We start from the raw sequence: 14,802 nt of genomic DNA on the forward strand, positions 1-14,802 counted from the left end.
TTTTCAATGTCCTTTAATCGATTTCCGGACATTTTCAAAAAGTCCCGGAAATTGAAAGACGAAAGGTGCACTTCACCGGAAAGAGAATATATCAAGACCACAAGTTCTATAGGGCCCGTCTGAGATATGAAGTGCACCCAAGCAGAAACACACACAGAAAATATTAAGAAAAGTATTTTGCTTATGACTTATTTCTTATCTGGGATCAATTGCTTTTAACAAGTGTTAACTTAAATCTGAAATTGAACTACTGTACTAACTATTTTTGGGATTAAACAAGGCATAAACAAGGAATTACCTATTAATTTAATTAATATGCCTATTTTACCCTTACACCTATTTTATTTATTTTTATTGTTTTTCATACACTTAATGTAACATTAATGTTGGAAAATCTCCCTAGAATTGGATTCGTTAGACGAAACGACTAATTACTTGAGTAGATAAACACTGACCAATGACATAGCACTTGTCAACTCTTCAACTATGACATCATTAAAGTAGCCATAGTAAGCGTGTTTTTAGTGCTGCCATCTAGAGGTATTCTCAAACGATACAGGTACCAGATACTATACCGTAATAGTATTGAGCAGGATATGTGAATCTGCTAGGTCATAATTTTCAAATATAATTAAGAGATACCTGATTCAGTATACATAAATGTTAATTTAATATTAAATTCAAAATAATTCAAATTTAAAAAAGTATTTGAAATGAAACTATGTAATTAAAATATAATATTTTTTTCTGAAAAAATGCAAGAATAATTTTGCTGGAGTCATAGGGCCAAAGGTAAACCACTCAGGACATTACATGTGTAACATATTTATTTGGAATGTGTGTCACTTTAAAGTTACCAATGATATGGATGGATTACGAATTGAGTGCTTGACGGACGTGTTTATTTTCTACTGCTAATCACTGCGTTTTTAGGCTGCACTTTACCACTTACAGAAGCATTCCATGAATCTTGCATCGCACTGGCTCTAACCTTGCCCGAATTCCTAATGTCTCCCCCTCTACACGAAACGTGCATGAGGTCAATGGCCGCGTAGGCCCCACCCAATATGAGGACCAGTGGTGGATGTATGGTTCTTAGGGAGGTAGGTGATTCGGGCTGAGCCAAGCAACTTCACGGCATCTTCCCACAACACCACAACACTCATTAACTCTTTCTCACAAACTTTGCTAGTACTATTGCTAGCAGAACTATTGCTAGCAGGTCCCTAGACTTGCAGGATTTACTTGCGTTTATTACGCAAATCAATCAAGATGAACGTGTTCGATATAGACGTCATCATAGACTCGCTCGATGAAGAGCTGGCACTTATCTTCATAAACAAGTTTCGAAAAAAGTTCAAGCTTAAATGGCCTGCAAGTATGTTCGATCCTGACATCATCATTGACTCGCTCGATAAAGGGCTAGCATTCAGAAGAGATTTTTAAAGAAGCTTCTTAAAAAATTCGAGCTTGAATGGCCTGGCTTCCTAAATCTCTATTCCTTACCCGGGGGTGACGATGTTGAAAATGAATACACTCCTCAAATGGAGGGAAAACGTAATCTAGTGGTCTCTGCCTCTACTCCCTCCCTCTGAACAAGGAGAGACCCACATACGCAAGAAGCGCAAAACTTTCGCCTCGGAGGCAACAAATGATACTGGCATGGATAAAGATGCTCCCAATTCAAACTTCTCTGCCTCCGCCAATGAAAAGGTTCCCCCAATCATCTTAAGGGGAAAGCAGAGATGGACAGTCTTAAGAACTATCATGGCTAACCTGCAGAAAAACTATTCCATGGCCAAAAACGTAGACGAGGGCATCAAAATTCAGCCCGCCACGATGACAGACTACAGAAATTTAACAAAGGAAGTGGACGCCAGAGGTATTCAGTATCATACCTTCTCACTTACCTCGGAAAAAAATATGAAAGTGGTGCTCCAAGGAGTATTCGAATATATTGTTCAAGACGAAATAGTTACTGACCTCAACTTACAAGATCTACCTCCTATAAAGGTCAGCAGAATGTATAGATCAAACAAGACCCCTATGCCTCTAGTTCTTGTGGAGATCCACAATATTTATAAAAACATGTACAACTTAAAGTCAATTTGTGGGCTTAAAATTTCAACCAGAGCCACTGAGGAAAAGCATCACCCCTTCTTCTGGGCAGTGCCACAGCTGCCAAAATTTTGGCCATGCCCAGAAGTTGTGCAAATCTCAGTATAGATGTTTAAAATGTGGCGAGACTCACCCCACAATTACTTGCGCCAAGCCAAAAACCACCCCGGTTAAGTGCGCTAACTGCGGCGGCCTCACCCTGCCTATAGGGGGTGTATTTACTACCCGAAAAACAGGCAGACTGAGCCAAACAGTCAATCTCCCTCGTTATCTAAAACGAGAGCTCCAGATACTCAAGCTCATCAGTCTCCCACTAGTTCGAACAGGGCGACAGGTGCTCACCCACCATTAACTGAGCCCCCCCAAGAAGATAAACCTTCAACATAAAACAAGGACATATGCCGACGTGGCCCGCTCCAAAAAAAGACAGCCCATGACCAGAATCTACCTAATCCACATTCAAATATAACAGCTGTCATCACCTCTTCTCTTGCAAATATGCTACAAGATTTCAGTAACTCTAATCCATCACTGAGCGCCACAAAAAGGTTTTTACGGCAAACCCAGTCCATTTTATCTGCACTTTCTGATGTATAGGAAAATACTCACCCCAAATTCTCTAAAGATTATTGCTTGGAACGCAAACGGTCTCAAAAACAAAATACTATAAATCCAAAAATTCAATGATAGATATAATCCGGATATATTAATTAATGAAACGCGCCTGAGACCTGCTGACAACCCCAAAATCAGAAGGTACCAGCTTTATAGGAATGACAGACTTGAATATAGAGGTGGTGGTACAGCCATCCTCATCAAAAACTACATCAATCATCATTCCGTAGCCAACCCTACAACCACTAATCTCGAAATCATAGGTATTAATGTCATCACAAACTCCGTCGGAAACCTAAAAATCAATCTACGCAGCCTACAACCCACCATCAAAAACATTGCTGACCTCAGATCTGGATTCCGTCCTCGGAGTTAAAGGGCCAGTCATTATCGCCGGAGACTTAAATTCAAAACATCCTGCCTGGAGCAGTAAATCTATCAACAAGAATGGCCGCATCCCGTTTAACTACTCAAGTTCCAATTGCACAACTGTGGCTGGCCCCCTCAGTACCAACTCATCACAGTCCGATTGGCTCCTCCGAAGTCTTGGATATAGTTGTCCTCCAGAATGTTAAATTACAGTACAACCTGGAATCACTGAACGAATTATCCTCAGACTACAATCCTATTCTGCTCCAACTGGGTAATCGGAAGGGACCGCTCCTTTCGCCTCACACCTTCATACCTGGGGAGAAATTATCCAAAATGCTCCCAAACTGCAAAAAACCTGCTGAAACTGGAGCACTGGTTCTCCAACTGGAGATTGCTAGTAAACCCTCAAAAGAGCACTGCCATGCTTTTCACTAAAAACTCAATAAATCCTAAAGAAGACATCTTCCTATTTATTATCAAAATTCCCTGGAAAACAGAAGCTAAATATCTCGATGTACTGCTGCACAGAAAACTAACCTTCAGCCCGCATACAAAAGCCTCATGTACAAAGGCATCAAAAGTCATAGCACAGCTCTACCCTCTTATCAATAGGAACAGTAAGCTGGATACCAAAATCAAATTGCTCCTCTATCAGTTGATGATTCGTCCCATTATTACGTATGCGTCCCCAGCCTGGAGCCACACCTCAAGTACAAATATCCTCAAATTGCAGAGAGTACCAAACAAATGCCTACGCATGATTTTAAATGCACCATGATATATCAGAGATGTTCGACTTCATCAGGACACAAATATCCCTTACATCTACTTTTTCCTGCAATCTTTAGCAGTAAAGGTCTTCTCAAAATCGTCTTCAGATCCAAATGAACTAGTTCAACAAGCAGCAAACTATGATGAATCGGATTTCTCCAAATATAGGAGACCTAAGGCCATCTTAATTCCTAACGAGGATCTATAACTCGCACCCACTTAGGCAGAGCACTTAGCTCATAAACTTTCCCCTACACAGTAACCTTATCAGATATCAGGGATTATAAAAGCCTTTTGCTTCACCCCTTATAGACAGTAACGTTTTGCGGATTGAAGAGTTACGTTTTGGTTCGGCTACATCTAATGGACAACGAATTTTGTCGGAAAAAATACGTTTTCCTGATCTGGAAAACCTACATTCCCCACTAAAAATAAATAAAAAATAACATTAAAAATAATTTATTTAATTATAAATTGCTGTTATCTGTTTCAGCAGATTCGATATCATTTACAGCGTCGTAAAGCAATTTCTTTGTCTTAAGACTGTGGGAAAATATTTTTCCAAGATTTGCGAAACTGCAAATCCTCGCTCAGCATTTTCAAGGAGAATCTCTCGAAACATATGAACGTTCATCTGTTTCGTAGCGATGTTTAAATAACAGTTTGCGTCTCTCTCTCTCTACCATTTACATCACGCACATCTTTGTATCGATTTCCAATAGAGAGCATTCCCACACATCTAATTATTGTCTCCAGTTAGAAGCTGCAAGGGATAAAAGGATGAACACGTATAGACAGATGGCGTATTTACACTCGATAGCAATCTCTAACATGGCTGGTCTCAGTAACAAACTTACCATCAACTGGGACTTTAATAGCTCGAACTTAAATTCCACGCCAGTATAATTAGACTCAAATAGCTTCGGATTGAAAGAAAATTGAGAGATAAAATATCCATTTGATATTTATCATTTATATATACGATTCTAGCGTTTCAGTCGTAGTTAGCATTTATCAAAATATATCGGCATTCATTGTCAGACTAAATAAAAGTTCTTGATTATACACTGGAGTCCAAAAGCTAAGGACGAACTACATTTTTACCTTTATATGAAAAGATTTTCAAATGTAGACATAAATTTATTGCCAGCATGCTAATAAATTATATTACACAAAAAAATGTGTTATACATTTTGAACAAATTAAATTACAGTACGACTTTTGGCAAAAGTTATAAATATCCTAAAGACGTAGTTAAGGAATTAATGTGTAGTGCTTACAGTAAACTATGCGGAGAGACATTTCACTATGGAATATGTCCACCCCGAACTGCGATGCAGCTCTCACTACGTCGAACCATGCTTAGCACCAACTGATTCAAGAATTCTTGAGGAAAATTGGCCAACTCCTTCTTCAGAGCAAGGATAAGGCCTGGTTTGCTTTGTGGATTGGAATTTAGAGCGGCAATGCGTCCCAAACGTACTCTATGGAATTGAGATCTAAGGAGCATGTTGGACACCCGATTCCATTAATATCCTCAGTCTCCAGTATCTCCACTCCTTGTGTACGATGTGGTGGGATTTGGTATTGTCATCCATAAAAATGAATTCCAGTAAACAGTCGAACATGACGTTGAAGAACTTCGTTGCGATATCGTTCACCAGTCATAGCCCCTTTTTCCAGCACTTGTAACTCGGTGCATCCATTTAGCATAATGCCTCCCCACACCATGACCCCAGCGCTGCCGTCCCTTTCAAGAACATTCCCGCAATGATAAGCAATACCACTTTCAGGCAGATCAAGTGTCGTCTGGAATCTGAGGAATGACTAAAACCACCTTCATCTATATTAGTCCATTGGTGTTTTGTCTAATTTTTATGGATTCACCATTGAAAACGTGCTGCACGATAAGCTGTGGATAAAGGAACACAGACTACAGACCTCCTGGCGTATAGGCTTACTTGTCGCAGACATCTTGCCACAGATTGTCGAGATATCCGCGTATCTGTGTTGAATGGTGCTGACCTGCTGGTGCATCGATTACGTTTTGCTGTTATAAACAAATATCTGTCTTCATGCTTCCTAGCAGATGGAGGGCGACCTCTCTGCAAACGTATGGAACAAGTTCCATTGGTTTGAAACGCTGCCCAGAGTCTGGATACAACGCTATGTGAGATTCCAAATTCTCTGATAATATCAGTAATTCTGCGGCCTTCTTCAAGCTTGAAATCATCTAGATATCTTTGAGACATTACAAGACATCCAAGTTTGCAACTTTATTCCCTCACGAAAAGAGCTTCCTTCAAACACAATTTCAATACTGGCCAATATTTTCTTCGAGGAAAAAAAAGCCATCTCTAAAGTAACATTTGGAAGCATATTCTTATCTTAAGTTCTTAAGATAATTTTACATGTTTGACGAAACATGAGCACACAACATCTTTCGTCAAAACATGTGTGCTCATGTTCTTCAGGTGTGGTAACACTTAAAGCAAATTAAAAAATATATATATATATAAAATCACCGTGCATGTTCTTATCCGTATAAGGACTGGCTTAAAGGGGCGAAGCAAGAATGCTTTTCATCTACCCCGTTATCTGTATCTGTAGAGATAAGGTGTTACTGAGCTATTAATGCTCTGATCATGGCAGGAGGGTAACAGCAATAGCCGAGCCTCAGTTAGAACTTCATTGGCTACAGCATTGCCATCCATTACACTCCAAGGGTAGTGGATTGAATGAATCGACTATGTAAGTAAAGGTTCGATCTCAAAAATATCGGACGATCTCTAGGCCACTCATTCGTGGGCGAAAGACCGTCCAAATCTCAGCGTTGGTTCTACTCAGTGAAACTCGATTACCGAGCAGAACCGCTCAAATTCCGAGGAAAATAATTCACCGACAAAGCCCCTCAGCGGGCCGTGCCGGCGAACACCCTCCCCGGAGACTCAAAGTGCTCCCTTAAGGCAAAAACCCTAAGAGAGCGAACTCAAAAACTCGTCGCCCAAGGGGATAAGAGCAACAGCCGAACCTCAGTTAAACTTCATTGGTACAGCTTTGCGTTGCTATCCATCACCCCCAAAGGCATTAATGAACCAATCACCGCATCTCACGGTCGATTGATTCCGCATGTTCTTATCTTTCTTATTTGAACCTTTTATATTTCTATATACTTTTTAATATAAAGTGTAAAAATGCGTTAACAAAATGTTTATTATTCTTAAGGAATTTAACGCACATTTGTAGTAAACAGAATTCGATATTAAGCTTTCAAAAATTTTTTAAAACTAATTTTAAAATAATATATTTTAAATACTTTATTCTGATATTTTTATAGAAAACACTAGTCAAGTTAATCTACAAATAGTGAATAATATAATTACCAGTCAAGCAGTAATAAATAGAGCCTCAGAGGAACATTAACTATTCATAATGTCTTTTATTTCAAAAACCATCTCAAGATTTTATATGATATTTATAATAGGATTCATTACTAATGTTATCGACTAAATTTAGTTTTGGCTACTTTTCTTCATAATTTGATAAGTTTAACATTCAGTCCTATCACACGAAAGAGTCATTTTTTATGTCTTTGTTGTTGCTCTTAACTATAATGCGTAAAGACAGTTACTATGGTAACCGCACGTTTTGGTCTGTCTTGCGTTTATTTATTTTTATAAATCAAATGCTATTGGTCTGTTTCATTATTGATAAAGTATGTTATTGGTCTGTTTTGTTTTAATAAATTATGAGCTAATGTTTATTATCATTAGTTATTATCATTTGCCGTATTTGTTCGTGCTTGAATTAAAAACATAATGTCGTTATAATTCAAGTCAAAGTAGAATTTAGATCCATGACTCCTTGGGATGAGCTCGTTTGTCTTTGTTAGGGTAAGTTTCTGGAGGACATTCAAAGTCTATTTATTAATTAATTATGGCTGATCATTAAGAAGTATCCAAGGATCCTTAAATGATGAAGTAGATCAGTACATTATTCAAATTAAGTGGATATTGAATCCCACATTATTTCTTAGCCGAATAAGAAACTCAAAGATAGGAAATGTATCTTTAAAGCCTTTGGTGGCTCTTATCTCAGTAATCAGTATATTATTTTTACCTAAGGCTATTTTTGTGAATTTTTTTAAGTTCTATCCTAATGTCTACACTACTTGATTACAGTAAATGCATACTTATTAAGACTCCGTGGATCGATCGAAGAGATTATTAAAATAATCCATTGAAAGAATATTAAAAGCGTGTTCTTTCCGGCGAAATATATAAGATTAACTGACCTATACTAACTTCTTCAGATGCTTCTTCATCTCTTTTTTTTTTTTCATTTTGATTATCGATATAATTAGACATAGGGACAGGTAGCGATCTAAGTCTCTTGAAAAATTCGTTTTAGAACCCTTTAATGAATGCGAGGAGTACAATAACCGTTTTTATGGGTTTTTCGCTAGTTATCCTAACTTCTCTAGAACTTTTTCTCCCGGTCTGTTTATTTTAATATTGATAAAATTTCCTTAGGCGTAGATTCATCATTAGAAGTATCCTAAGCCTGTTGACATTCGTTGTGTGTATACTTGGCAAAATTTTGTCACCTCCTAATTTGTCATCATCATGAATAATTTTGTTTACAAGTTCATTTTTAGTTCATGAGCTGTTTCTCTAATAATTGTCAATATAAATTGTGATTTTTTAAATTATTTTCTGCACCAAACTTATTTATACAGTTCCAAGCATAAATTATAGACAAGAAACATTATAAAGATTCCATCATGGTTTCATTTTTGCAGATATAATTTTATGGAATGGCGTGTATCTTATATTATTCATATACTTTCTTTTGTTTTTATATTGCAATGAATTATCAGTGATTTTCTTAATATCAGAACTTTTCTTTCCATTACCAATCCCACAATTACAGACTCTTTCGAGTTATCCATTAATATCTCTACTTCCATTGACTGATTACTTTCTTTATCTCTTTAGTAGCCGTTTTCCAAAGTGAATGTAGCAGGGGCGAAATGGCCATTAGCTCACATAATGAACGACATCTACCAACACTAATCCCATGAGCTGCAGTCTGCCATGATAATGACAAAGTATTGGTGTGGCTTTTGCTGTGATGCACTTCAGCTGAAGCAAACTTAAGTGACCTGATGGAGATGGCTGCAAGGATAGATAATGGCTTACTAAAGTGCGGATAAATGGCACCCTTCACGTTGTAAATCTATTACCGGTGATATGCTTAATTTTGATGAATGTTTGTTATTAAGAGTAGTAATAAATAATATTTGTTAAAAAATTTTCTGTATGCACTTTCCCAATATTAATTGTTTGCTATCGTTTTAAGTTTTCTTATATTGAACTTTCCAGTTTTTTTATTTATTTTTAAATATTTTGCTATGTTTATTCATTTCCAAACTTTTTTCATGTTACAAACCTCATAAAACTTAACTCATTTAACTCGGAGTAAATTAATCACTTTCAAGCTATTTCTTATTGTTTTAAATTAAAGGTGTAATAGTAAATAATCAGTTATTTAATAAATATAAAAAAATATTTCTTCAAATTTTGAAAATTTATTCTATTTAAATATATACAAATAATATTAAAGACAAAAAGTTTTTAATTAATACAATATTAAAGGAATATCATTTTAATGCATTTAAAATTATTTCTAGCTTATCTTGATATTTTCATACTGTCATCGTAGATGGCGCTGTTTAGTCTTTGCATGAGATATAATCTTGACCACCTGAAACAGTAAATCAATCAATTGTTAATTCTATTATTAACGTGCTTAAAAACTGTAATTATATTTTCATAGTTTTATTTGTAATGATAGGGTGCCCATTCTCGATGTTTATCCTAAATTCATAAAAAACACAGACTGATAACTGATAAAGTCGACAGACTACGCCGGAGTAAAACGCATTCAATGCGCATGTGCTTATTGGTTGGGCAGTACGCACATGCGTAATGAATCATTTTGCATACCACAGTTCGCTCTGAATCAAAACAGTTATTCCTGATGTAAATAAATACATATTACATTATATTTACATTAACCACGTACTAATATCTATTAATATACATTATCTGAAATACGTATAGCAGAAATGTTTACTAACTTACTTTTTATTTTAGTTAATCTGAAGATCCTAAATGTCATTCAATAAAAGTAAATATATTTCTACGTGGGAGATCATCGATCTATTGCTAAAGGCTTCCAAGTTCCACGTCTAATGTGAAGGAGAATTTTTAGAGAAGAACTTTCTACTTTGGAAAAGCACATAACACAAAATTCTCTTATTACGATAGAAAATATATAAAGGTGTTTACTATTTCCTTTAAAATTTAAAATTGTATTTTTAAATTACTAAAAAAGCAGAAAAAAATTCAATAACAAAATCACTTTAATTATTATTTCTAAGAAATATATATATTTTTTAAATAATAAATAATACAAAGGAATATTATGTTTAACAGAGGTAAGTTGACATTTGTCCTTTTCAAAAAAAAAAATTTGTTTGTAAAGGATGAGAATGAAACTGGAATTGCAGATTTGGAATTTTTTAGTATGAATGACAGATCGCACAGATTATAGTTTAGGAGAGTCAAGATGTGAGAGCAATCTTATGAATCAAATCTGAGTTGTGAATTTTGGTGAAGAAAAGATGTACATAATTTTGAAAGATTTTCTTTTTCATTTTTGCTTGGACCTTTTTGGTTTTATAATTTCAGGCTTATATGTTTTTTTTTTCCGTGATCGATTAGGCAACAGACGTAAGGAAGTAATTAGTCAACATATTTCATTTAAATTTCACTTTGCTTTTTTAATAAAGGTGTTTGGAAATTACCTTCAAGTATTTTGCAAACTTTTAAAAAATATATTCAAAATTAAATTTAAATCTCATTTATAATTAAGATTCCAAAATTTATTTATAAGAAAAATCTATTAATACATTATTTTCATGATGAAACACAAATCTTTAACCCTCTAAAAATATCAGTTTAGCAACAACCTAGTTGAATTGTTTGTGCTAATACCAATGTATGGTAACTTGCATTCTGTATACAACGGTGGCTAATTTACTGAGAAAACTCCTTTTAAAATTCCGAACTTTATATTAATATGCGGGAGACGCAAATTAGTTTTTAACACAAACTTTCACTCTTATTTCATGACTGCAAGTCTCTTGCATGAAGCAGACTTGCGCACGGTTAGAAGGTGGGGGGGGGGGGGGGTGTAAGTAAATTTAACTACCCTAGACTGCGCTCTACAGTATAATTTAGAAGAGTCTGTAATTTTTCAGTTCCGCCACTGCATTAAGAGCTAATGTCGTCTTCATATTCTACTTATTATCCCGCACACACAAGTACGTCACAAGCTTAGAATTGTGATTAAGTGTATAGCCACCTTTTACATAGGCGTGCACAGACTTTTTGCCAAATCATTATCATGTAATAAAATGGGCCGTCTTTAGAAAGAGACGGTCCATTTTAATATCCATCCAAGTTTTCTTTTTCTTTTCAAATTCCATTTTTATGTCTGCCTATCTTTTTTTTTTGTTGTTTGTTTCATCAAATTCTGAGAATTCTATTTAATAAAAATTCGTTTTTTTTTTTTAATTTTCGTTAAAAATTGCATCATCTTTTTGTTCTTTTGCAGCTCTCTAATATAAAATAAATTGTCAACAACGTAAAATATATTTTTGTTTTCCAAATATATTATTATTAACAATTTTAGGATAATTCAAACACAGTTTATGATAAATGGTTATTTCCTATTACCTAAAGGCACCGGATGTCGCATTGGATATTAGCCACCTGGTGGTGAATGAACTAATATATATGCAGATGATCTCACCTAAAGAGAATAAACTTCCAGGCTAGAGAAACGAGCTTTCCAATTATGCCACGTTCTCCAAACACGTCAATATTCTCTATTTAGAGTGCAAACTCTGAATTTGAAAGACAGCTAACGAATTGAATGCATTCTTAGCAATCCGCTAGATATGAGTTTTCCGCAATGTGTTTGTTTAAGGTTGGGGGAAAATCGTAAGTTTGGTTTGCCTCAAATCACCAGTTTCATCATGTGCTAACGGCGGTCTGTTAGGAGATAGAATGTATTTCCAGTAAGGAATAAACTAAAATGCTTCAAGGCTAAATAATTTCTAAGAAGAATCTTTTAAAAGAATAAATGACGTATTTTTCGACATAGAAAACGTCCAAGTTTGTATATACCTATGGGATTCGAACCCACAACCTAATGGGTTTGAATCCAACAGAAAAGAGTGTCACTCTTTTTCTTAATCTAGCATAAACAAAGAATTTCACAAGGGGCCAACTTAAAAACATATTAAGGAATGTATTTTATTTACTGTTGTTGGTATACCGACTTTTTTTACAGTAGCCAAAACTTTCAAGAGATACCTTTGAATATTTTACGTTTTTATTTGTAATTTTAGAACATAAACTTTATAAATAAGAAGGAAAAAAAAGAACATAAACAAGTTGGTTCATCTATTTATTCATCTGTGTGCCAATTGTATCTCCTCCATTTGCTGAATTTTTTTTCCCCCTCTTTCTTTTTCTTCTGCGCACACAAATTCTGTGTCGTGAGTACTTCCATTCTAATAAAAGAAGCAGCAGAGAAGCACATTAAAAAAAATACCAGACGTCTGCTTAGAGGAGTCTAAATTATAGGATGGTAAAACTGTATTGCAATACAAACAAGTTGCTGTAGCCGTCCGCCTACCACTAGATCAATAAACGCAATGAACCAACACTAATCATAGAAGAAATTGCTTTAAATAATAAATAAAAAAAACCCTGAAAACAACAGATTTTTTTTTCTTTTCTTTCTTCGAAATAAACCGCAGATCACGAAACATTCCTGGAAGCTATCGTTCATCAAATTCTGCTAACTCAATGTTTTAACTCATGTTACGCCCTCGAGCATCATCGTATTATAGTGGTTGAGCAGAATAATAATATTGTTAAACCGTTTAGGAAAACTTGATTTCATTTGTAGGTTTGTTTACTTAGTTTTTGAAAGAGCTCGGGAGAAAAAAAAAAGCTAATTAAATTTTCTTGTCTATCTGTTTTAAACTCATCAAAAGCGCGCCTGTTGCGCTAATATATTTTTAGCTAGTAAAAATATTTTGACTGTATTTTTCCAACAATGCTTTCGCTGATATTCAAAGTCAAATTCTGACCAAGTAATCACGCGATAATTGCTCGTGAGATTAACGCGATCAAAATAATATTAACAACAAAAATTAAAATAATCAACAGCATTACGTATTTATCACGTGATAACACATCAAATTGACATCGACTAATAATATCAACAACAAAAATAAACAGCAATACGTGTAATCACGTGAAATTGACATTGACCAATAATATCAACGACAAAAATTAAAAATAAATAGCATTAGATATAATCACGTGAAACAGATATCGACCAACAATATCAACAGCAAAAAAAAAAAAAAAAAAAACAGCATTCAAACATAAAATTTTTCGAAATGCACAAAATTAATTTCGACTGTGTTCAATTATCAGAAAAGTCAATTATTGTAAACAAAGCCTGAAAATTAGTTTAATCATTTGAAAATTTTAAGAGTAACTTTCATTATATTTCCTTTTGTCCCAGTAATAAATTTAGTAACCCAAACACTCACTGCAATTAAGTTCTAATTAAATAATTTGATTATTTCCAGCTTAATTAAGAAAGTGTGGAACTTATAAATCGTGGCTGTCGTAGGTAATTCTTTGGAATTAAAAGAGGCAAAATACCTTCGTAAATCTTTTAAGGAAACTTGTCTAGAGAAATACTAAGGGAACTTCTTAATTACAAGGCATTTAATGAGAACAGAATCTATTTGTAATACTGTAGAATAACGTAGATATTTCCAGTGAGTTTGGACAACTTTCATCACGCGATCTCCAATAAACAAATACGTGTTAGTTGGTATTCTCTGTCTTACTTTATTTCTATTTATTAGTTTATACATTTATTTTTATTTTGTGGGACAAAAAGAACTCAACTAAATGACTTGGTTTCTAAGAATAGATTTTTCCTATTCTGACTAAAGCTGTTATCTTCAACCTTTATGAAAACGTGTTATTATTTCAATGAAAAGCAAAGGGAGAATACATATATATTTAAGTAGATAAGTTCTGGCGACTTCAAAGGAATTCAATGATGGAATTATTTGAGACTTTTGTTTACACGCTGTTCTTTGATCTCTTTTCATCATTTCGTGCCTTTTAAGGCGATGCTAAAAGAGATTAAAGACATTCTCTTTATTCGGTTATTTTTCCAGCTCTTGTTTCTTGGATCTTTGTTGCAAGTTTTGTTCACTGACGTGCAATTCTTTATCTGTGCCACTCCCACCTACTCATTCGTTCCCCCCCTTCTAATTACCACCAGGCACTTTTCCTGACTTAATTACATAACAGTACATTTAACAATGTTCCTAGCGACCTAACCTTAACACTAACGAGTCTCAATTTTCTTTGCTTTCCAACTTCTCATAGTTAAGTATGCTAATCTCTAACATTCGTTCTTTCTCTTCTTCTAATGTTACATGCGGTTTCTCCATCTGTAAAATAATTAGAATGGCATAAGAGTTTAAAGAATTTTAATTCTTTGATATTTAGTTTGCTTAGTTTGTTAATATGAATTTTACACAGTTTCTTCTCTTTATCAATGTCATTTATTTGATTTCTCTTAGAAATACAAATGCAAATTAAAAGTTATTTAAATTTTTGAAATAAAATTACATAAAATTGCAAATATTTTAAAAATATATAAAACAACTTAAGAAAACACCTTTATATTTTCCATATATGGTAATATTATAATTAAATTATAATGAGCCACCTATAACAGTATGAACGT

The 14,802-nt window shown here is 34.5% G+C and overlaps 1 protein-coding gene across 2 annotated transcripts in view; it reads left to right on the forward strand.

The window, feature by feature from the left end:
• LOC150095931 (uncharacterized) overlaps positions 1–14,802 on the forward strand; it is a 164,809-nt gene that overhangs the window by 97,401 nt on the left and 52,606 nt on the right. The window contains exon 4 of one of the 2 annotated variants that reach the window (XM_090409356.1): positions 10,035–10,221. The gene's annotated coding sequence lies outside the window, so the exon portion shown is untranslated. Of the gene's footprint in view, positions 1–10,034; positions 10,222–14,802 lie in introns of those variants that run through there. The other variant, XM_090409353.1, reaches the window with a different exon arrangement.

Source organism: Typopeltis vanoorti, chromosome 19, assembly GCF_054136105.1.
Source record: "Typopeltis vanoorti isolate ZY-2024b chromosome 19, IOZ_Tvanoo_1.0, whole genome shotgun sequence".
Classification (NCBI taxonomy): Eukaryota; Metazoa; Arthropoda; class Arachnida; order Uropygi; family Thelyphonidae; genus Typopeltis; species Typopeltis vanoorti.